General features: G+C 33.9%; 2 protein-coding genes across 3 annotated transcripts in view; one reads left to right on the top strand and one right to left on the bottom strand.

Moving 5' to 3' along the window:
* Nucleotides 1–26,380, top strand: part of LOC147842272 (uncharacterized) — a 543,494-nt gene that overhangs the window by 365,010 nt on the left and 152,104 nt on the right. The gene's annotated exons all lie outside the window — the stretch shown is intronic.
* nr1i2 (nuclear receptor subfamily 1, group I, member 2) overlaps nucleotides 1–26,380 on the bottom strand; it is a 65,387-nt gene that overhangs the window by 38,192 nt on the left and 815 nt on the right. The gene's annotated exons all lie outside the window — the stretch shown is intronic.

Genomic DNA, 26,380 nt, shown 5'->3' with positions numbered 1-26,380 from the left:
AACTAATTTGTAATATATTAGCTAATAATTTATTAGCGCTAATAATTTTAACTTTATTTATAACAGAGCATCAAAATATCTCAATGTCAGATTGTTCTGATATCGTGATTTCAACGGTAAAAAACTGTATAAATGTTACTGTACAAATCTGTAACCTGGTTAACGGTATGTTTCCTTAATATATACGGCGAATAACCGTAAATTGATTTTCCCAGAATTCCCTGCATGGCACATAACTTTTTATGCATTTGGTTGACATTATTATGGATCTTTTTAGTTGTTTCCCCATCAGTTATGTACATTTGATTTATGTTACATCTAATGTTGATAAACAAGGTTTATTTCATGACTTCAATTTTATGCGTGTTACCATCAGGTGTTTAGTAGCTGTGTGAATGACACTGAGCACCGTCTACATGCTGATACTCTTTTCTGCTTGTGGGAAAAGTTGATTGTGATGAGCATTGGCTAATTATGTAACTTCCTCATCACCTCAGCATGTGGGTGTGCTAACGTGTCTAACTGTGTAACAAAAGATGTGTAAATGTTGATCATTCAAAATGCAGACATATTACCTCTATAAATTAATAAAGTACGGTAGTTTACCGTAAAAAATGAAAAATTACTTTTACGGTTTGTACCGTGTTTTTAACGGAAAAGTACTGGCAACCACAGCTGCCATTTTCACGGATTTATTTTACGGAATTATTTTTTATAGTGTAACTGATTTATTTTATCTTTGATTTTTTTTTTTTTTTTTTTTACATCCCCTTGTATTTCAGCTTCTCATTTAATCATCTGACCAATCTAATGATCTACAGCAGGAGTGCTCAACCTTGTTCCTGGAGATCTACCTTCCTACAGAGCTCAGCTCCAACCCTAATCAAACACACATGAACCAATTCATTAGGACCTGAAAAGCCCTTGATAATTACAGACAGGTGTGTTTGATATGGGTTGCAACTGAAATCTGCAGGAAGGTTGAACACCCCTGTTCTACAGAATCTGGCTTGTCCCGCACCCTTCATGGCGCTTCTCATTTGCTTTTCATTTGATGCGCTTGATAGAGCTGTTATAAAAACAAAATGCTATTGGCTGTTTTTTTTTTAGAAAAGGAGGAGCTAAATTATGCCTGAGATGTCTTTCAGGTGAGATTACGTCAAATTTTGAATGAAAAGTTCACATTTCAAAACACTTCACGACGTCTTTAAAAACAAATTTGACTATAAATCTTATGTTGAATGCATGCGGCGAATGTGACATCATCGCTGTGTTTGAAGAGGTTCATTTTGGGTGTGCGCGACATGATTCTGGCTGGTGGAGCGCACTTTTTTTTAATCGAACAGTGCGTGCGGCGCTGCGTTTGATTTTAATTAAATATGAAACACTTTGAAGCGATTTTTGTCTGAAACAGGTAGGACTGTACAGAAATCTTTATGATCCGTCCATGTGTGATCATAGGGATAATCAGATGGCCAATAATTCTTGGCTAGAAATTACAACAGTGGGAAAGGAGGAAAGTGTTTGTAAACGTTTGTTAAAGCCAAAAATAGAGGCCATGGCAAACATGGAGACCCAGGTGGTGTTAAAACACAATAACAGAATATGTTTTTCCACCAGTCATAGGTTTTACACTGATTTATATGCTTAATTTTGAATTTAAAACAATTTAATAGTTACAACACTAAAATGAAGGAACAAATTATTTCTTTGATAACTGGAAATGAATATTTGAACCTATTGGTTTACAATATACTGATGACCTGTTTTTCTAGACTTTGATGATGATAATGGTGTCAGGAATGTTGGACTATTATTGCCTTTTTAGCATATAAATAAAGGATAGAAGCTAGTGAATTGTGGACTGATTGTGGAGTGGGCTAAAAAAAAAAAAAAAAAAAAAACGTCAGTATATTCTTGCCCTAATAAAAACTATATTTGTACAGTAGAGCAACCCATGTTCTCTTGTCAGTTGTACTATAATAGATAGAATTTTCCAGGATCTGAACAAAAGCATGTGATGCATCAACGTTTGATTTAAAAAAAAATCGAATGGTTATAAAAATCTTTAGAATCATTCATTCATTCATTTTCTTGTCGGCTTAGTCCCTTTATTAATCCGGGGTTGCCACAGCGGAATGAACCGCCAACTTTTCCAGCAAGTTTTTACGTAGCGGATGCCCTTCCAGCCGCAACCCATCTCTGGGAAACATCCACACACACATTCACACACATACTCATACACTCATACACTACGGACAATTTAGCCTACCCAATTCACCTGTACCGCATGTCTTTGGACTGTGGGGGAAACCGGAGCACCCGGAGGAAACCCACGCGAAGGCAGGGAGAACATGCAAACTCCACACAGAAACACCAACTGAGCCGAGGTTCGAACCAGCGACCCAGTGACCTTCTTGCTGTGAGGCGATAGCACTATCTACTGCGCCACTGCCTCATCTTTATAATCATTAAAATATTTTGTAACAATAATACAAATGAATAGTTAAAAAATCTTCAATAATATTAATGATATGACGTAGTTCTGGAAAGGTTTACTTCTCGGTTTATCCGTCAGAGTTTATGGTGAGGTAATCGCCCCCTGTTGTTTTAAAGAATATTACAATGGCGAACGTGTCAAGTATAAAAGCCTCGGGGTGCGCACACACTCAGCGGAGGTGCGCGATGCGGCGCTAGGCGAAAGTATAAATCAAGCTTTATACTACACTGCAATATATTTGTTCCACATGAGTCAGGATTAGGGTTGGAAATTGAAAATTAACTATGATTCTGGAATCGGATACTTGTTATAAAATCTATTTTTTTCACTTGACAATTGACTAGAAACTTTCACACTTACAAGCACTTTGAATAATAATCCAAACTTTAGTTTAAAGATGGAATTTTTATTATCGGACTTCTGGTTATGACGTGCAGCTGAAACGTGGCATGAATGGAGCTCGCTGCTAAATATCAACGAAAAAACCAGGAAAAGATCCAGAATGTATTTAAATGTTTGATATTTACTTAAAAAGAACTTAAGAGACAAAATGCCACCAAAAACTGTTAAATTAGGACATAATCCAAAGCCATCTGTAATGCTATCACCTAATGGGGATGGCTTGGACCTAGTTTAGAGATCGACCGCGGGAAGTGTTTAAAAGTGTGGCTACATTTGGTAAAAAACAATGGCAAAGCTAAGTGTAATTATTGTGTTAAAGGTACAGTTGAAGTCAGAAATATTAGAATTTTATTTATTTATTTATTATTTTTTTTGATCACCAAAAAAGTATAGTAGATTGTCTAGTAGATTTCCAACATTAGGCATTCGCCATTTTCACTAGCCACAAATTTGTTGTTGGGAAAATATATTTATATGCATAAATATGATTTTGACATGCTAAAATTACTTTATTGATTGCTTTTGTTGTTGTTTTTGCGCAACAATTCCTGATCCTTTGTATAATATTTCTAAAAGCTACTGAATTTAATTACTTTTGATTTATACAACAAAAGCATGTATACAGAAGTGTGTAGGTCTAATGGACAATAAATCAATCATCTATAATTTAATTTGTTAATGCATAAATTAGCCTATTCATAAAGCGTGTTTAATTGATCCCAAACTTTAAATATGATTTGGCTTTTCTTATAAATTCTAAATATTGCTTCAGTTATGTCCCTCTTTTGTCTATCAACAAAAACACACCTGAATAGCATGTTAACAGAGCCTAAATCACCAAAATATTATTATTTCTTTACTGCAATGGAATCGAAATTGGGAATCTATAAGAATCAAACTCAATAACATGCTAACAATACCAACTGTAGTCAGGATAATGCCTAGTGTACAAAGCCATTAGCATTACTGGTACAATCACTGTCATTATTAGCTCATAACAGCTTCTCACATCCTCATAATATTTGCTCTGTTCAGCATCTGCCTCCAGCACACAATATCCAGAGACATAATATTTACACTGCCTTGGTACAGAATGTTAATATTTTTAATTGCCTTAGTCAAATCATTCCACACAGTGCACATTAGTATCTATTAAACACTTGTTGATTTTCTTAGGTTTTCTACATTATTTATGAATTGCCCCAATAACTGATATAACACAATCTTATTATGTTTGTATTACGTCATGTACATAATACATTGTATGTGTTATGCATGTTTTACTTTTGCATACTTTGTGCATATACATAAGATACAAGCATTTACACACACAAAGAAAGCAAACAAATCTCTAAACAACTGCTTGTTTATTATAAACCATGAAGAAAAGTCCTTATTTATTTACAAAATAAATATAAAAAGTTTTACTCAAACACATACTGCAACTATTCATTGTAAATCAGAGAAAAAACTGATTATTTGCGGTACACACACTATTGGGCAACACTATAAAAGCAGTCTCATATCATCATTACGTCATCATATAAATTTGAAGTAATTGAAGTCAAGAATTATTAGCCCCTGTTTTGTTTTCCCCCAAATTTCTGTTTAACGGAGAGATTTTTTCAACACATTTCTAAACATGATAGTTTTAATAACTCATTTCTAACAACTAATTTATTTTATCTTTACCATCATAACAGTAAATAATATTTGACTATACAGCTTAAAGTAACATTTAAAAGCTTAATTAGGTTAATTAGGTTAACTAGGCTGGATAGGGTAATTAGGCAAGTTATTGTATGATGATGGTTTGTTCTGTAAATAAATATATATATAGTATATAGTTGAAGTCAGAATTATTAGCTCCCCGTATATTTTTCCCCAATTTCTGTTTAACGAAGAGAAGATTTTTTTTCAACACATTTCTAAACATAATAGTTTTAATAACTCATCTCTAGTAACTGATTTATTTTATTGTTGCCGTGATGACAGTACATTACATTTTACTAGATATTTTTCAAGATACTAGTATTTAGCTTATAGTCAATTTAAAGGCTTAATTAGGTTAACTATGCAGGTTAGGGTAATTAGGAATTATTAATTAGAAAATCCTTGTACAGCAATGGTTTGTTCTGTAGACATCTGAAAACAAGTATTGCTTAACAGACTATTACTTTTGACAATACTATATGTGTGTATGCTGTGTGTGTGCGTGCGTGCGTGCGCGTGTGTGTGTGTATATATATAAAACCTATAAACATGTGCTTATAAGTAAATATATATATATATATATATATATATATATATATATATATATATATATGTATATATATATATATATATATATATATATATATATATATATATGTATATATGTATATATATATATATATATATATATATATATATATGTATATATATATATATATATATATATATATATATATATGTATATATATATATATATATATATATATATATATATATATATGTATATATATATATATATATATATATATATATATATATAATTTTTTGTGACATAAAAATATTATGAGCATAATATGGAACAATATACTTTTATATTTCTGTGTGATATGACTCATGAGCTGTTTACTTCTTGGGGCTTTAAAAACTTAATAATTCCTTACAAGGTCATAATTGACTGGTGTTTCTATATTTGGTCCCCACAATGTAAGAAACACAAGGTACACAACACATACAGGAGGAGAGATAAATATTAAGATTGAATGCAATAATAATCTCTGAAATAAAATGCTAAAACAAAAATAATAAGAACAATAAATTTTAACGTTACAATATTTTCATCATGGTGATATTAACATGCTTCATTTAACCAAACAAAACACAAAAACACAAGGCAAGGCAGAGGGTGAGTGTCAATACACAATGTACAAAACAACTGGAAAAGCATTTTATGAGGTGGTGGATTTTCTTTTCATTTAAGCAAGACAACAAAGTTAAATAGTTAAGATGATTTAAAGAAATAAAAGAATAAAAGAAAATAAGTTGCGATCTGAGAGTTCATCTGCAGGTACCTTTACATTTCTATTAAAACACCAACACAGGCATTTAATATTGACTGTGAATCCGTCATGTCCACAAGTCACACAAACGACAACATCAAACATCTTGCCAACTCACCGGTTCAACGGCGGAATGCTGAAATCACAGCGAGCGACACATATCGACCATTAAATGCACTGGAGAGTTGGCTGTGCGCCAGCTGAATAACTCTTGACTGTTCAGAGTTCAGAAAACATAGCGTCTGCATGATCCGTGAGATTTAGAAATGTGCAGTGTGTTCTTCAGGGCAAGACCTTTATCCTAAATAAGCCACTGAATGAACACGACGCACGCACACACACACATGCCAAACAAAGCTGAAATGACGTGTTGCCATGGTTTCCACGTGGGACCACTAAGCATTGGTCAAGTCAAGCTCCCTCTCTGAGCCACAAGACTGAAGTGCTAGTGCTAGTGCTGTAATAGTCTATGCCGTTATTCAGTAATGATGAAGACGTAGTTCTGCTATATAAAAACAAATTCAGGGAACAGAATAAGGTTTGTAGGAATTGTACAAATATTTATTTATTTTTTTACTTATTATAAAGAAATATAAATATAAATGAAGAATTATTCGAATATAATATTTTTTCTTCAAACTGATAATAGACTAAATAGTAAAAGGTAGATTAATAATTTAAATGGTGTTTAATTTTAATTAATGTTGATTTTTAATTTCAACTTCAAATCATTTAACATTTACATGTATTTATCAAATAATAATAATAATAATAATAATAACAAAACTACTACGACTACTTCTACTAATATTAATAATAATTATAATAATAATGTAAAAAGATAACTAATGATCTAAGAATGAAGTAATGATGCTGAACATTTTGCTTTGCCATCAGTAATAATATTTATTGATTGTACTGTTTCAGTGCCTTTGTGATCAAATGAAATGACTTAAACAAAAACTTATAAAAATCTATTAATTAGATTAATTATAATTTTAGAACATCTTACATCCTGTTAAATAAAACAAATCAATAGATTGTTCAAATATATGATGTGAATGACAGTGTAAAATACTATATGAGTAAACAGCGGCTCATTAATGATACATTTCAGTTTGCTCAGTTAAACAGTTAAACAGAGCATCTACAGCGCAAGAATGAAAGATAAATTATTAACTTTCACTTTTGCTTTTGTGGATAGGGAAACCTTGTATATGCACAGACATCAATTATCCTATAAACAATTCATTTAGTTTGTCAAGCGCAAATATTTGTTTCAAAACTATTTCTAAATTCAGTTCTAATTTCCAGCAAACAAATAAATGAACAATAATAATGAAGTGTGGTAAAAAAAAATGTGGTTATATCCTAATACACATGCTATGCCGATACTTTTAAGCCACAAAATTATGACGGATGACTCTAGAAATATCTTTTATTTGATAAAATCTTTTTAAAAATTATATTAAATGAACAATATAATTCAAGTTTAAAGTAAAAATTACAGATACAGAAATAATAAACCCTGCCTCTGCTTTCATTTGATAGGAGAATGAAAAAGACGTGAAGTAACGTTCTTTTCTCTCAGACTTGACTTTTTTCAACTGCGTGTTCAACTGCGTCAACATCGCGAAATGGCAAAAAACGCGAGGTGCAACGAGCAGTGCACAGGGCACAAAAGCAGCATGTAAAACGCTCGCCACCGTTAGTAAACCATTAAAAAGGTTTACAAAGCCTGTTCGGTGTAATCGGCTAATAGGGTTAATAGCTAATAAAGCAAAACGAGTGCTGACGAGAGACAAGCATGACACAAAACCAGCAGAGCTTTTATAGTGCCACAGTTCTTCAACTTGTGACCATGTGAGGAAGAAGCAGAGCTGTTTTATCATACTAAATACATTTTAGGATTGTTATACTGCTGCTCTGTGCAGTTTAATAAAGCACACAACATATTGAAGTGATTTTGGTTGTTTCCCTGTTTCCATAAACAATAAAAAAATATATAAGTAACAAAAAGGTAATTGTGCAGTGTTTAATGCGCTGGTTTGATTCTCCATTCAGCCACTGTGCACTGTGTAGCAGCTTTCCCATCGGACACAGAAAGCGCTGCACTATGAAATCCACACATTTCACATGCAAAGATGGTTTTGTTTCTGCAGCCATTAACCAAAACACATGAGCCACAGAGCACACTCGCTATGGTCATTGTTCAAAATAGCACAAGATTCTGCTCTGTGGATATTCCATTCATGTACACATTTACTGATCCATGCATGAACCACACATGCTCATCATAAGAGCAAAGTCTGATAATGTGCAGACAAGATAGCACTGCAGTGCTGTCATGGCAATGCTGGTAAGATGACGTCCCTTGACTCTGAATCCGAATAATCCTAGATATTAAAATAAGAAAACAATTAAGAAGTCTTACAAAAATATATACAGAAAATTATTTACAAAATATTAAGCCATTATTAAAACCTTTTTAATTATTTTTTAAGGGCTTCTTTAAAACTTTTGGAATAATACATATATATACATATATGTAATACATATAGTACATAAGTAATATCTAAATGTTATAGTGTTTTTTAGATATTTTAATTTTAAAAAATCTTACATATTGTGCCTTTGTTGTATATAAGGACATAATCCAAAATCCTGAATGCTAACAGCTTTCACAGTTTAGCAGTATAAGGTCAGTTAAGAGCAGTCTCTTCAAGTCCAAAGGGCAATAAACTGCTGGTTAAGTAATGTGCCGTTTACAGAATGTTTTCAATGTGCCTGTTTTCAGTGCGAGCACGGTTATTGTCAGAAACCAGAGTAAGGCCTGAAGTGCTCATTTCTCCCCAGCACAGCTCCAATTACCCCTGCTCTTATCTACTCAATCTCTGCATTAGCAACGCCTCAAGCCTTTCACCATTCATCACTTTCCGTTGTGATTAACAACACCATGTACTCGTCTGCACACTGAATTGTTAAGGATTTGCATTGTGAAATTCAATTTTGGAACAACAGCTCTGAAAATGTATAATTCTTCTCAGAATCCCGAATTCATCAAGGTAATGCTTGTACCAGGGTAAAAGAAAACCTCTTGTATTGTTAATAGCTGATTGCTCAGCTTATTGAGTTTCTTTTTTTTTCTGTTGAACACAAAAGATATTTTGAAGAAAGCTGAAAACCTGTAACCATTGACCTCAATGGTATTTGTTTTTAGTACTATGGAAGTCAAAGCTTACAGGATTTCAGGTTTTTTTTCTTCTTAAGTGTTCAACAGAGGTTAGGGTGAAATAGACTTTTAATGTTCTCTGAACTCTGAACGCCGTTTCACCCAGAGAGAGCAGTCATTTGCCAAACAGCTTCAGTCTTTTCAAGCAGTGTTATTACTTCTTTCACACAAACATTCAAATCACAGAAAATGGGATCAGAGTTTATAGTTCATATATATAAGCACTATTGTCAATGGGGGCAGTCAAGCTCACCTTTTCAAAGCAATCTGACATTACAGGAACATTACATTTGAATGTTCTCTGAACATGACAAATGTGAATGAAATAATGAGGTCACACTTTATATTAAGTCTCCTTATTGTTCACCCCAGTGCTGTAGTCCAAAAAAAAGGTGGTGTACTATTACAACCGACCCAAATTTTAAAAGGAATCAAGAAATAATGAAGTTGCTTAGCAATGGCAGGTCCTGTAGAAATGTGAGCTGTGAATTGCGTTAGACTTATATAATATACGGAGGCCTAAGACCACTCTTTGGGAGTGCAGCCGCTCAAAACATTTCTGGACATAATAATACTGAACCGGGTGTCACAGTGGCGCAGTGGGTAGCACAATTGCCTCACAGCAAGAAGGTTGCTGGTTCAAGCGCTGGCTGGGTCAGTTCTGTGCAGCATTTCAGTGTGGAGATTGCATGTTCTACCTGTGTGTTTGTGTGGGTTTCCTCTGGGTGCTCTGGTTTCCCCCACAGTCCAAAGACATGCAACATAGGTGAATTGAATAAACTAAATTGTTGTGCATGTGTGTGAAGGCAAGAATATTTGGGTGTTTCCCAGTGTTGGGTTGCGGCTGTATGGGCTTCCGCTTTGTACAACATATGCTGGATAAGTTTAGGGTAAATTCCGCAGTGTCAACCCTTGATTAATAAAAGGACTACGCTGAAAAGAAAATGAATGAATAATACTGAACCACTTTGATGACAGACTTTGGCTGAGGGATTTTAGAATGAACAAAACAACATTTCAGATGTTTTACAATGTCGTCAAACCATGGTTTGTCCATTAACAGCTATTTTTATAACATTATGAAACAAATTCACTTGACTTTTTTGATGCACAGGCTGGAATTTATTTGGTAAATGTTTTTCTATCGTAGTTTTTTTTTTTTTTTTTTACGGATAAAACGTTTATCCTACTTAGTTGTGCACATAACTTTTTATGCACATTTACAAAATGTATGCTCAGTAAAATTTCATTTAGCATTTTTTTACCTCTTTATTAGAATGTAACACAAAATCAGAGATACATCAATTAAAATTAACGTAGTCAGATTTTCAAACTAGAGCCTTAGATTTCCACAAGGAAGTATTTTTATTATTTTAAACGCATTGAAAAAAAAGGAGATTGTCTCAATTGACAGTGATTTTTACTTACCTATAAGAAAAAGGAAACAAAAGTAGCAAACGCATTGCTTTAAGCTTTCTTTAATTTGTATATACGACATGTATAGCTCTGGAATCAAGACGTTCTCAGAAAATAACCTAAATGAAAACTTTTCTAAATGTTTTTAAAGGTAAATGAATGTGTAAGTTATACAGTGCATTGTTAATTGCAGAGCTCCTTTAGTAAAAAAAAAGAAAAAATAATCTGCAAGCTCCGAAAGAGATCAAGCCCCAGCAAAGATAATGAAAGTAACGTAACGCATAATTTACCATAAAAAAGTAACTAAGTAACACAACTAGTGACTTTTTGGGAGTAACGCAGTATTGTAATACATTACTTTTCAAAAGTAACTTTCTTGAAGACTAGTTTTGTAATGCAATATGAACAACATTAATGCATTATAGGTAGATATAATTATATTATAACATTATTAATATATAGTTGGATTAATGATTATTAGTAATGTACAGTAATCATCATCATCCTGATAAGAAAATCAATGATCTGCTGATGAATGCTACTGGTCATGAGGGAGTTGACTGGTGGCTTTGATATGACGTGAAATGTAAGAAAAGAAAGAATCTTTAGAAAGAATTTATGCTGGAGGGAAAACTAGATGTTCGCATTCTGGGTGTTTTTCAACATTTAATTAAAAAAGAATATATATTATAAAACATATATTTAAATAAAAATGATCAAATTAAAGTTTGCACTATTGCCATTTAGATTTATTTTGTAAAGGTTTAGGGTTTTTTTTGCAATTTTTTTTCTTTTCTGCCAAGGTTTGAAAATAAAATCATATGACCACTGTATTTCAGTTATTGCTTCCCATTTCAGCCTTATTTCCAATAGGATCATTAACATGTTCTTCATGCCATGAAAAACACTGCATTTTACTGAGAGGCTATTTACAGAGCATCGTTCTGAATGCTCCTCAAGTTTCATATTTAATGACACTTCATTTACATTCACTCTTGCAGCACTTCATCTACAACTGTTAATGTGCATATATCTAGAACTCTTCTAATACAAATGCATTAATCTTTAACATTAATAGGTAATAGAATGCTTCCTTGCATATAATTTCCCTGGTTTATCTGAAAGAGCATATTCAAGTGTTCATTATTCAGAGACACTTGTGCACACCATCTCTAATTGAAGTCCGACTGTGCATCTCATTGACCATTTCTGGACCTCTGCCGACCTTTCATTTGCGCATTTTGGAATATAGCATTAAAAAACGCTTAAGTAGAGTCTGTTATCATATCGTCCACATAATACAAGGGATGTAAAAATATTGTAAATACCGTCATACCGTAATAGTAATTTTTTTTTATATTACCGTAGGTGCATGACTCAATAAAACTATATTTCTAAGAAAAGTTTGCTTAGGCGAATGAAGCGAACAGGAGGTAGCAGGAACTACAATTCCCATCAGCCTAAGCGTGGCCATCATCCTTTGCGGTCTGTTGTCACTACAGATCCAGTAATGCGGAAATGGAGTGTGTTGCTAGTAGCGGGGAAGAAAAAGAGCTGGAAATGATCGAACCTAAAGCAGGTTTTAAATCGGATTTGTGGAAGCATTTCGGTTTCTTTCTGAAAAGGTGACAGACAATAAAAAAACAATATGCAGGCACTGCCAGACTGTGGTGAAATATAAGTCGGGGAATATGACTAAAAACAGTCATGGGGACTGCAGAACACAGCACACTTGTTAGATTGATGCAGACATTGACTTGTACCGCAAAGAGACCTCTATCTCACTCATGGTTTGTCCTCTCAAGTGGTGGAAAGACAATGCACAGCGTTACCCACTGCTGTCAACCTTGGCTAAATCATATCACTCTGTCCCAGAAACCTCAGTCCCAAATGAGAGGTTTTTTTTCTGTTGCAGGGGACATGCCCAGAGATCCCATCTTTTACCAGATCTTTTACCAGATTATAGTTATATGATAATTTATCTAACATCTCTATCTAAGTGAGTGAGTGATTAAATGTTGAACGACTCGTTTGAAGCACAACTGTGTTTTAAACACTGTACACTTACAGATTTAAGCCTTAGCTGGATTTTACTTCACTTAGAGCTGTGTTACACACTACATGGAAGGGCATTTTCAAAAACCCATAATATGGGCTCTAATACAAACCTGATAATTCAGGGGGGTCATGGACTATAAGGTATTATAATCAAGTATTTGGAACATTTTGAGAGTGAATTCCTGCTTCAGACAAAATAAGCACAATTATACAACTAGCTGTCAAACCTATTGACCTTGTTTTACTGTGGAGGGAGTAAGAAACTGGAAAGAGAGAGAGAGTGAGAGAGTGATAAATGGGGAAAGGGCAAATAACACTCATTAAAACTACATTAGGGGTCAAGGGAACAACATTACCTGCCTGCTGCTTAACTCAAACTAAAAATCCACTTAGTCATGTCATTTTATACATTATGATATAAGAAAAGTACAAGGCAAAAATTCTTTACATCACCGATTCAAGCGTTTCTGTTACTTTTCTTAAAAACGATTTTAAAAAAAGAATTGTATATAATATATTTTTAAAATAAATATATTTAATATAAGGCAGTAGGTAGTGCTGTCACCTCACAGCAAGAAAGTTCACTGTTAAAAAATAAAAATCTGGTCATTTAAAAAAATTGTTATATTCATTTATTAGACAACACAATACTGAAATTCAACAACTCTGTATAAATGAAACTAAATTTGTGCCTGCTGATAGGGAAATGTAAATGGCAATAAGAAACATTCATTATTTTTAATTGTCAACTTGAGAAGAGGATATCTGAACCTGGACCAGTTTTTATTAAAAAAAAAAAAGGGATTTATAAATCCTCTGAAAACTGGAAAAATAGGCTTTCCATTGATGCATGGTTTGTTGCAACTATTTGAAAAACTGGAATTTGAGAATAATAAAAAAAAAATCTTGAAAATAATATTATTTAATAGTGTTTGGTTTTATATAATAAAAAAAATAACAACTGCTTTTATTCTAGCCAAAATAAAACAAATAAGACTTTCTCCAGAAGAAAAAAAAAATATTTTCAGACATACTGTGAACATTGCCTTGCTCTGTCAAAAATCAAAGGGGGGGTAATAATTCTGACTCCAGCTGTAATACATATAATATAACTGAAAAATAACAAGTAGAGAGCTCCAGTTTTAATCCATACACTCATAAAAATAAAGGTTACAAAAACAGACTATTTGCATTGCTGAAAAGAACCATTGTGTGTTCCATAAAGCACCTTTCATTGAAAAGTAAATAACTTGAATTTATTTTTTAGCGTGAATAACATTTTATTAATCTAAAAATCTAGATTTCTTTCTCTACGCTGAACCTTTTTGTTGCTTGAAAGGTTTCCATGGATTATAAAGTCTCTTGATGAAATTAAATGGTTTATGTAGTAAGAGTTCAGCTGATTCTGTGTGTATATAGATAAAAAAACAGCTGTTTTTGATGTTGTTGTTATGATATTCAGTTGTATATTCATTTCAGTGGAGTCAACAAGTGTAAAAGCAGGTAAACGAATGGGAAGATTGCAAGAATTAGGACAAAACTTGAGTAAATCCTTGTGAAACATATCCTTCAATGATTTTTGCTACATTTATTTTTCAGCATAAATTACACACATAACAAGAAAGACATGATTAGACTCACTCTAACCTTGAAATCACTGTTTTGTAAATGGGTCAAGGACAAAATGGGGCTTTTCAGGCAAAACAACAAGCCTTCAATACAGCTTGCTATCTTCATTTGAATTAGTTTCCCAGCACAACATCAAGACTATCAAACCCTTTTCCCGGTCTGATTTGTTTTTCATTCATTCTTTTTCTTTTCGGCTTATCCCCTTTATTAATCTGGAGGTCGCCACAGTGGAATGAACCAACCACTTATGCAGCATATGTTTTATGCAGTGAATGCCCTTCCAGCTGCAACCCATCACTGGGGAACATCCATACACATTCACACACATAGGATACTGACAATTTAGCCTTCCCAATTCACCTATAGCGCATGTCCATGTGGGGAGACAAAGGTAAAACATTCAAACTCAACTCAGAAATGCCAACTGACCCAGTCGAGGCTCGAACCAGTGACCTTCTTGCTGTAAGGCAACAGTGCAACTCACTGTGCCACCATGAAAAAAAAATTGCTTTACCCACATTTAACTGTTTCATTTTCACAAATGTTGTTGGAAACATTGGACAAGTGTTTACTCATTGTTTTTTGGAACTAAGTTGTGCAGTATGTATGTTATTATATTATTGTTTATATATATATATATATATATATATATATATATATATATATATATATATATATATATATATATATATATATATATATATATGTAACTTATTTTACCTATTTTTAGTATGGAAAGCTCTGCTGTGACGTGTGAATTTCCCTTTGGAGATTACTAAAGTCAAACAAGCAAAAACAAACTAAAGTAGATGGTTTAATAGTAAATCTGCACGATTCTGGCTAAAATGAGAATTGCGATTTATTTTTATTTTTATTTTTTTTGCGTTAAATAAACATCATGATTTATTCACGATTCTGTAGATGTAAAATAAAGGTTAATATGAGTGGGCTATTAATATTGTTCTGCTTAAACATGTGGTAAAACAGCAATAGGCTTTGTGTAGCTGTACTGATGGTTAAAAGGCTAAATTTTGTATAGATTTGGAATAGTGGACTTGAACAGACTTTAGATTTGTCCTGGTCATTAATGCTGTTGATAATTCTGATGTTGATTTATTGTGTTTGAGACATGCTTACGATGTGTCATTTTCTGCTTAAAATCTGTCACTGACGTGATTTTCGTAAATACAGATAACTAGGTGGGTATTGTTGCATTTCAGCAGGTTTTGGATAGTTTTTGGGCTGGAATCAGTCAGCTATATCTGGTAACACTATGTGCACTTTTGGTTTTATATTCACTGCTGAGAGCGGATTACCGTATTTTCCGCACTATAAGGCGCACCTAAAAGCCTTAAATTTTGTCATAAAACGGCCGTGCGCCTAATAATCCGGTGCGCTTTATGTGTGCACGGAGTTCAAAAATCTGTAAAAATGTGGTTGTGTAATTTCGGAAAGCGCTCCGCTTGATTGGCTGTCGGAGCATTTCCCGCCGACACGGAGACGTAAAACGTAAACTCCGTACGCAGCAGCAATAAACCAATCAAAACTACATATGTTTGTCTAATGATCCCCGAAAATGGCACCAATGAAGAGACATGCTTACGAGGCACAATTCAAACTACAAGCTATCAGTTACGCGGTTGTAAATGGGAATAGAGCAGCTGCGAAACAATTCCAAATTAATGAATCTATGGTTCGGAAGTGGAGGAAACAAGAAAATGAACTGCGCCAAGTTAAGAAGACGAAACAGAGTTTCCGCAGGAACAAAGCAAGGTGGCCACAGTTAGAAGACCAACTTGAGCAATGGATTATTGAGCAGAGAACAGCCGGAAGAAGTGTCTCTACAGTCACCATTCGACTGAGGGCAACAAAGATAGCACAAGACATGGGGATCGAACACTTTCAAGGAGGCCCGTCTTGGTGCTTTCGTTTCATGAAAAGGCGCCATCTCTCTATCCGCGCACGGACTACCGTGGCGCAGCAACTGCCAGCAGATTACAAAGAAAAGCTTGACATTTTCCGCACTTACTGCAGTAACAAGATTACCGACAAAAAGATCCAGCCCAAACACATCACCAACATGGATGAGGTCCCTCTCACTTTTGACATCCCCGTGAATCATACTGTGGAGAAAAAGGGGGCCAGCACGGTCTCAATACGCACCACGGGCCATGAGAAGTCGGCTTTCACTGTTGTTCTTGGTTGCCATGGTGATGGACAGAAACTACCACCTATGGTCATTTTTAAGAGGAAGACACTGCCAAAAGAAAAGTTTCCAGCCGGAGTCATCATTAAGGCCAATCAAAAGGGGTGGATGGATGAGGAAAAAATGAATGAGTGGCTGAGAGAGGTGTACGTAAAGAGACCGGATGGTTTTTTCCACACATCACCGTCCCTGTTGATCTGCGACTCCATGCGCGCCCATCTCACCACTACTGTGAAAAACCAAGTGAAGCAAATGAATTCGGAGCTTGCTGTCATTCCGGGAGGACTAACTAAAGAACTCCAGCCGCTGGATATTGGTGTAAACAGGGCGTTTAAAGTGAAGTTGCGAGCTGCGTGGGAGCAATGGATGACAGACGGCGAACACACTTTTACCAAGACTGGTAGGCAGCGCCGGGCGAGTTACGCCACCATATGTGAATGGATTGTGGATGCCTGGGCTAAGGTGTCTGCTTTAACTGTTGTCCGAGCTTTCGCAAAAGCCGGCATCATTGTTGAACAGCCACCCGGCAATGAGACTGACTCAGACAATGATGAGAGAGAACCCGGCGTGTTTGATGACGAAACTGCCCAGCTGTTCAATTCAGACACAGAAGATGAGGACTTTGATGGATTTGTGGGAGAAGACTGATTAAAAAAAATAATGTGAGTGTATTGTTAAATAGTACAATAAAGTTCAACTAAACTATGTTAACTGTTTTGCTTCCATTACTTTTTTTTTGCAGACTGTATTTTAGGGTGCGCCCTATAATACGGTGCGCCTTATGTATGGGTTAAGTACAGAAATAGACCCCGTAATTGAGACTGCGTCTTATAATCCGGTGCGCTTTATAGTGCGGAAAATACGGTACTTCCCGCGCGGGTCCTAAACGATCACTCTGTGCCATAAACTGAATGTTATTTATAACTTCATTACCTGTCATTCACAGTATATGCAGGTTCTGTTCTCTAAAGTACCTACCTATTTAATATTATTTGTTTTCCATGTAAATAAAATCACATTCGTAAATGTAATTTAATGCAGAGCATATGTATTTGATCCAATCTTGTTAAAAGCTTTAAAAGTCTATTTTTTGCAATAAAATATTGCGATATGAAGACAGTTTCAGAAGATGGTTTGAATAACTCTATTTGTCTAACAGTCTAAGAGTACTCAGGTAAAGAAATAAAATTATCGCAGTGCAAAAAAAAAATGCTTTTCTTACTTAATCTTAGACCAAGTAAAAATATTATTTATTTTTCTCTATTAAAAGAAATAAGTGAAAATTAAGAGTTTTTATTTTTTTTTTTTGCTTGTTTTTTTTTTTTTTGCTTGTTTTAAAAAAATATTTGCCAGAGGGTTAAGTGCAATAATCTTGTTTTCAATTTGAAATGTAGATATTTGAACTAGAAACAAGATAAAAATTCTGAGTAGGACCTTTTTTTCCCTGCATAAATCATATAAACTCTATATAAATACAGTGATTATATACAATTCTGTAGCTCCTGGTAAACTATAATTCAGACTGGACATTTTATATCTTAATGATTTGTGACTATTGTAAATGTGCACATTAGGATATCAATGCTGAAATGATAAATTGTGTAGCCCTAATCTCCAAATACAGGGTGGGCCATTTATATGGATACACCGTAATAAAATGGTAATGGTTGGTGATATTAACGTCCTGTTTGTGGCACATTAGTATATGTGAGGGGGCAAACTTTTCAAGATGGGTGCTGACTATGGTGGCCATTTTGAAGTCGGCCATCTTGGATCCAACTTTAGTTTTTTTCAATAGGAAGAGGCTCATTTGTCACATCAAACTTATAGGGAATGAAAAGCAATGGTGTGCTTGGTTTTAACGTAACTTTATTCTTTCATGAGGTATTTACAAGTTTCTGACCACTTATAAAATGTGTTCAATGTGCTGCCCATTGTGTTGATTTGTCAGTGCAACCTTCTTCTCCCATTCTTTACACACTGATAGCAACACTGCAGGAGAAATGTCAGCACAGGCTTCCAGCATCCGTAGTTTCAGGTGCTGCACATCTTGTATCTTCACAGCATAGACAATTGCCTTCAGATGACTCCAAAAACAAAAGTCTAAGGGGGTCAGATCGGGAGACCTTGGGGGCCATTCAACTGGCCCATGACGACCAATTCACTTTTCAGGAAACTTCATCTAAGAATGCTTGGACATGACACCCATAATGTGGTGTCACTTATAAACTCCAGTGCTAGCTTTAGTGCATAAAGATGGTGACACATCATCATGCAGCAATTGTTATATATCCAGTGGCCTTGAGGTTTCCATTGATGAAGAATGGTCCCACTAATTTGTTGTCTATGCTGTGAAGATACAAGATGTGCAGCACCTGAAACTACGGATACTGGAAGCCTGTGCTGGCATTTCTCCTGCGGTGTTGCTATCAGTGTGTAAAGAGTGGGAGAAGAGGGTTGCATTGACAATCCAACACAATGGACAGCACATTAAACACATTTTATTAGTGGTCAGACGCTGGTGGTGACCCTCTTCCTATTGAAAAAAAAAAACAAAAGTTGGATCCAAGATGGCCAACTTTAAAATGGCCACAACCCATCTTGAAAAGTTTGCCCCCTCACATATACTAATGTGCCACAAACAGGACGTTAATATCACCAACCATTCCTATTTTATTAAGGTGTATCCATATAAATGGCACACACATGGTACATTTAGGTCGTTTAACTCCAAAAGAAAAGAAAAAAATGTAATGTAATGCAATGTGTGCTTCTGGTTCTCTGAAACAAGTCTGTATTATCGATAAAAAAAATAAAATAAAAAATCTAGACTCCGTTTTTATGAGTTTATTTAATTACAGGCTACAACAGATTAGCGCATCTAAAAAATATATTAGAATATATTTCAGTACATAAACAAACAATAAAGAAAAAAACAGTAAATGTTTAAACCCCAGAGGTCTGAGTTTAAGCAACAGCATGTTTAACTAACTAGGTCAACAAGTTTAAAACAGGCCAACAGGACAAGCTGAACAAAGCCTCGCTCTGATGTTTAGATTAACTCAAACAAAGATTTCTTGTTTGATCGAACATGCTGTGATGCAGCTTTCACAAGTCATAATGTATGACCACAAACATTTGGTGCGCATAAAATGAAAATTAAAAAAACAAATAAAGAAATAAACGATGATTTATTTCATGTTTCATTATGCATAAAGAATTGGATAATTCTGTTCATCATGCTTTCACTTTGCGGTTTTTCCAAAATATATATTTTTCCATTCATCATTGCACTGCACTATGTTTTCAAACAATACAATGATTTAACCAGTGGCAAGCAATATCTTTCAATTTGCATGTGTTCATGCCACATGAGTTCATATATATATACACGTGTTGCATATTTATGGAGCAAAACTTTAAAAAACTTATACTATATGCTTTTTATATTTAATATATTTTTATATTTAAATATATATTTTTTAACATCTAACTGTAACCATTAATAGGTTAAAAGTGCATCCTTATAGTTAAGCGTTAAACTGCCAATATGATCATCCCTAATTTTGAGTTATATATTAAGAGAAAATGTTTACACCAGTAAATATTATTTTTTAAAACATGTATTTATTTTCCAAGATTTTAACTAATTTCTTTTGTGAGATACTAGTATTCAACTTAAAATGCAATTTAAAGGCTTCGCTTAAGTAGGCAAGTTAAGTGGACAAAATTTAACTACTAAACATACAAACTAAACTAAAAGAGGCCAAATCCCCAAGTAGTTAAAATATCCTTATTATATATGTATATATATATGTATATATATGTGTATATATATATATATATATATATATATATATATATATATATATATATATATATATATATATATTAGTTCAAAATGTTATACATCCATTAATTTCCTCTAAATTGTACACGCAATCCCCCATAATGACAATGTGATTTTTTTTTTTTAATTGTTGCAAATTTAATAAAAATAAAAAACCTGAATAATTGCGTGTAATTAAGTATTCACAGCCTTTGTTCAAACTTTGTTGATGCAGCAATTACAGCCTCAAGTCTTTTTGAATATGATGCAACAAGCTTGGCACAGCTGTCTTTGGGAATTTTTGTCCATTCCTCTTTGCAGTACCTCTCAAGCTCTATCAGGTTGGATGGGAAGCGACAGTGTACAGCCATTTTCAGATCTCTCTAGAGATGTTCAATAGGATTTAGGTCTGGGCTCTGGCTGGGCCACTCAAGGACATTCACCGAGTTGTTATGAAGCCACTGCATTGGTATTTTGGTGGTGTGCTTTAGTTCTTTGTCCTGGTGGAAGAAGAACCGTCGCCCCAGTCTGAGGTCAAGGTTAGAAGCAGCTTTTCATTCAGGATGTCTCTGTACAGTGCTGCATTCATCTTTCCCTCTATCCTGACTAGTCTTCCAGTTCTTGCTGCTGAAAGACATCCTTACAGCAATATGCTGCCACCATTATGCTTCACTGTAGGGATGGTATTAGCCAGGTGATGGGTGGTGCCTGGTTTTCTCCAAACTTAACGCCTGGCATTCACTCCAAAGACTTCAATTTTAGTCTCATCAGACCAGAGAATTTTGTTTCTTATGGTCTGAGAGTCCTTCAGATGCCTTTTGGCAAATTCCAGGGGGGACTGGCTTTCGTCTGGCTACTCTACCATGCAGGCCTGAATGGTGGATTGCTGCACAGATGGTTGTTCTTTGTAAGGTTCTCATCTCTCCAGAAGAACGCTCAGACAGAGTGACCATCAGGTTATTAATCACCTCCCTGACTAAGGCTCTTCTCCCCCAATCACTCAGCTTAGATGGCCGGCCCGCTCTAGGAAGAGTCCTTATGGTTCCAAACATCTTCCACCTACAAATGATGGAGGCCACTGTGCTCATTAGAACAGCAGCAGACATTTTTCTGCAACCTTCCTCAGCCTTGTGCCTCGAGACAATCCTGTCTCTGAGGTGTACAGAAAATTGCTTTGTCTAATGCTTGGTTTGTGCTTTGACATACACTGTCAACCCTAGGACCTTATAGACAGGTGTATGCCTTTTCAAATCATGTCCAATCAACTGAATTTACCAGAGGTGAACTCCAATTAAGCTGCTGAAAAATATCAAGAATGATCAGTGGAAACAGAATGTACCCGAGCTCAATTTTGGGCTTCACAGCAAAGGCTTTGAATACTTATGCACACCTTATTTTTCAGGTTTTTTATAAAAAAAAATCTTTTTTTCACATTGTCATCATGGGGTATTGCATGTAGAATTTTAAGCAAATAAATTAATTTATTCCATTTTGGAATAAGGCTGTAACATATAAAAAAAGTGGAAAAAATGAAGCGCTATGAATACTTTCTAGATGCACTGTATATATTGTATTTCTCAGTTCTTAAAAATGTATCCCAGGACACTTATTGAATTAAATAAATGAATTTATACAAATTAGCCACTAAACTGTCAAAACAGAAAATAGTTACATTTACTCTTGAGATCAGGCTGTGTTATGCAGTTAGTTTGTTTCTTAGACACAACATGGAGCAAAAAAATGTATAGCCAAAACCACTGCATGATAGTCTCACTCCTAATGTAGATTTTATCAGACGAAGCGATTATAAAGCATGAATTAAAGATTAAAGTGAGAGTGACTTTTATTGGTTTATTTAGTTTTGTTGGTTTGTGTTTATTCACTTGTATTTACAGTATACGCATCTTTATTTTTTAATAAGTTGCTAATTTGTACAAGTTTCATGACTTCATTTAATAACTGTTTATTTTTGGTTTAAGTCAAGCTGTTACGTCAAAAAATATCCCTCCACCCCATAAATGAATAATTAAATAAATTAATACATTAATAAAACAATCAATAAATAAAAAATACAAGTTTTTAAAATCATAAAATGTTGACATATCCCATGATCCAACTCTAAAAAAGTAAATAAAAAAAAACAATGAATCATAAAATACGAAAAACTGTTAGCTTACAAGGGTTGCCACGATACAATTAATTAATCTTACGATACTAGCTGAAGAATCACAATACCAACTCAAATTCTAAAGAAAACAGTCAGAAATACTATATTTTACATGTCAGGTAGACCTACTTGAATTAAATTCATAATTCCTTAAAGGCAACAAAAAATGGATTAAAATAAAGATACAAATTATACCGAATTAAATTTGTTACAAAAAGAGCATTTTCCCAACAAATTTAGGCTATATGAATGGTCAAAAATCGTTCAAAGTTTCCTGTTGCTATTTTGGGTTTTTCATCTATTTTTGCTTTCAGTCTTCTCAGGTAACAATCCAGAGTAATTCAAAATTTCACTTTTTGAGTTGTTCTATTAAAGAGATTGTCGCTGTTGCTAATAAATCATCTTAACAGGAACAGAAATGAACTGATTCAGATGTGCGTTCAAACTGAAGCGGTAGAAAACATGCAATAGGCTACCAAAAAAGCGCACATTCTGCACAGTTTTGCAGCCTTAAAGGGCTCAACAAGTATAATGGTTTAATGTTGCTCAAACGTGTGAGCATTTTTGTGACTTTTCCACATACAACATTATCTATCTTAGAAAAACCTTTAATGACGATACTACCGTTTAAAAACTACAGTATTTTGGAGCCATTTTATTGCAATACTATCATAGTACCAGTAAACCATAGAACCCTATATAGTGTACTATAGCTTACAAATATTTTTTTTTCACAGAGTACAGAACAGTGTAGTTTCTAGTTTTTTTTTTGTTTTTTTGTAATTTGGTTGTACAAGTTTCATGACTTCATTTAATAACCCTTTTGATTACAAAAATGTAATCCCATTAAGATGCAATTAAAAAAAAAATTAAGCCCATGAAGTTAAAGAGAACATGTCCTTTTGACTGGTACTAAACTATAATATGCAAATATAGAACATCAGACGATATATATATCAGTATTGTTTTTGAACTCCCTGATATGGGTATCAGCTTCTAAAAAAGAAATCAGTCTGGCTCTAATTCAGCGGTCAAAAATGACTAAATTATTCACTTGTTTTTTCAGGGCTGACTGACATTAACTGAGCTTTCATTTTGTTTGCACAAATCAAAGACGACAGACTGAATGAGAAAGAAAATAAATGGATAAAACAAAATGAAAGCCCTGTTAGGTCTATCTTTTTTTGCTGGGAGCCAAACAACAGCCCTTTTTCTCAAAATATAATCTTTCATGTTCCACAAAGTAGTTCATGGTGTTTTAAAACAGAGTGAGTGCGGATAAATGGAAAGTTTTACTTTTGTAAACAACAATCATATTTCTGAAATTATAAGACAGAATTACTGGTTGCAAAATAATATTATATAACAGTTTTACTACAAAAGCTCATTGCTTTTATGCAATATTATAAAGATGCAGTTCATTCCTTAGGCTTAGTCCCTTTATTAATCAGGGGCTACAACCAGCGGATCGAACTGCCAACTTATGTTTTACACAGTGGATGGATGCCTTTTCAGTTACATCCCAGTGCTGGGAAACACCCTTACTGTACACTCTTGCATTCACACACATACACTATGGCCAATTTAGTTTATTCAGTTCACCTAGCGTATGTCTGTGGGGGAAACCGGAGCACCTGGAGGAAAACCATGCCAACACGGGGAGAACATGTAAACTTCACACAGAAATGCCCACTGGCTCAGCCGGGGCTCGAACCAGTGTCCTTCTTGCTGTGAGGCGACAATTCTAACCAAGTAACCCTGAAGTTGTAGTAATACAGTAATAAATGTAATAATAAAAAAATAATATCAATAAATTTTGTATTTAGACTGGATATTCTATAGTCTGCTATTCATAACTGCAAAATAAACCCAGTATGGATCATTTTAAAATCATTTAATTTTGTGATAGGCTGACAGTAGAACTGTTTTCTGGAGCTATGTAAAAGCAAAACTACACAAAAACAAATATCAGCACCCCTGTGACAGACTACACTGAAAAAAAAGTATCCAATTAATTAATTAACAGGTTCTGTTTTTTTTTTTTGTTTTGTTTGTTTGTTTTTTTTGTTTTTTGATTCACAGTTGCTTTTCGTTTATTTTTGGCTATGAATTACACTTTGGGTCATTGATCTCTGCTTTGCTGTCTGTTGATGTTGACAATTCAACTCTGCAGTTGAACAAAGTGATTTTATAGACAGTTTAATAAACAAAAAAAATGCATTGGCATTTTATGACCAAGTTTTTGTACCGTTATCTCTACCAACCCAAAAAAAATTTTTTTTTCCCTACTTCAAACTATTAAAAATGTCAATAAAACGTATATAATAACCGTCCCCCAAAATGAATGAATGAATGAATGAATGAATGAATGAATAAATGAACGAATAAGAGCAATTCCATGCAAATGTCAACCTTGCCATGAAAAAATTATGTTTTTACCAAAATAGTGAAAGCTTTTCTTCGTATTTTGTGTAGGCTTGTATTCTACAGTACTGTAAAAATACTCAAAACTGTCTCAGTCAATGTTTTCAAACAATTATATTTAATTTACCAAAGTCACGCAAGTGCCAATTTCACACCTGTAACATCAATACAAAGAGATGTCAAGCTTTTTCCTCATAAATACAAAAATGGCAAATAAAATAAAATCTATCATGTTTGTTTTATAGAGAGCCAACACTTATTCTTTTGATGGTTAGCATTGTTTCTTTTGGGTTGTGCAGTTTAATTCACTGAATTTCAACAAAGAATGTTGTATACAGTAAACTCACTGACTTTCTTTGGTTACATCCATAACGCATGTTTGTTTTCCTCATTTAAAGTATAAAAAATGTTTACAAATTGGTAATTTTTCTGATCCCTTAACTCTGCGGTTAGTAGTTTAGGAAAATATAAACAGATGGTTCAATATAATGATAACAAATACTTTCTATGTGAATTTCTGCTTTGAGTTATCCATAACGCTGGAATTGCTCGTAAATAAATAATAAAAATACAACTTTTTAACATCATAAATTGTTGGCAGAAATATCCTATAATTCAATTCAAAAACACAAGGAAAACACCATAAATGACAAACTGTTAGCTTACAATGATTTTTTTTTTACAGTGTAGTCAAATCAGACATACTGTAAGCTTACATTCAGGTGCAGTCATTAACAATTTGATCAAATTAATAACACACACACACACACACACACACACCGAACACCCTAATAAGTTGACTGAACAAAATTAATTGAGCAAACTCGTTGCCTCAATTTAATTGAGTAACAGAGTCTCCCAAAACTTGTATATTTAAGTTTATTTAACTTGCTGGTTTGGTAGATTATGCTTAAATTGTTCAGTTCAGTGTATCTGTGTGTGTAATTTTATACTATGAAAAAATTGTTTAAAAGAAAAATAAGTAGCCATTTATTCCCATTATGGTGAATGATTATACATGAAGCCTTGTTTTCTGATAAAAAAAAATAAAAAATCTTTAGTAAAAGGTTGCACATGTTAGAATTTTACAGTCAAGACTACATTAAAAACGACCTATTTTTTTCAAAGGATTATTTGTGATTTTGAGCTTATTATACTTGAAATCTTAAGTTAATGCATTTTCATTAAATACAAGTTATTAACTCGTATTTTTAGGTGAAAGCACCAAAATGCGAAATTATTAGTAATGTTCAGTCAACTTTACTTGATTGTTTACATCACTATGAATGAATACATAAACCAGATATAAGCACTGAACAACTTATGCGTTAATACACTATTGGTTCAACTGCTAAAAGTAAATGAGATATAATATTTATGATTTCTTTTGTTATTGTTAGGCTTTCTGCAGAAATAAAACAAGCTAAAACAACAGTGAAAACTGGATGTGTTACAATAGGCTAGTTT

Source organism: Danio rerio, chromosome 9 (genome assembly GCF_052040795.2).
Source record: "Danio rerio strain M-AB ecotype USA chromosome 9, GRCz13ab, whole genome shotgun sequence".
In the NCBI taxonomy this organism is placed as follows: Eukaryota; Metazoa; Chordata; class Actinopteri; order Cypriniformes; family Danionidae; genus Danio; species Danio rerio.
This window is presented reverse-complemented; position numbering and strand designations above follow the sequence as displayed.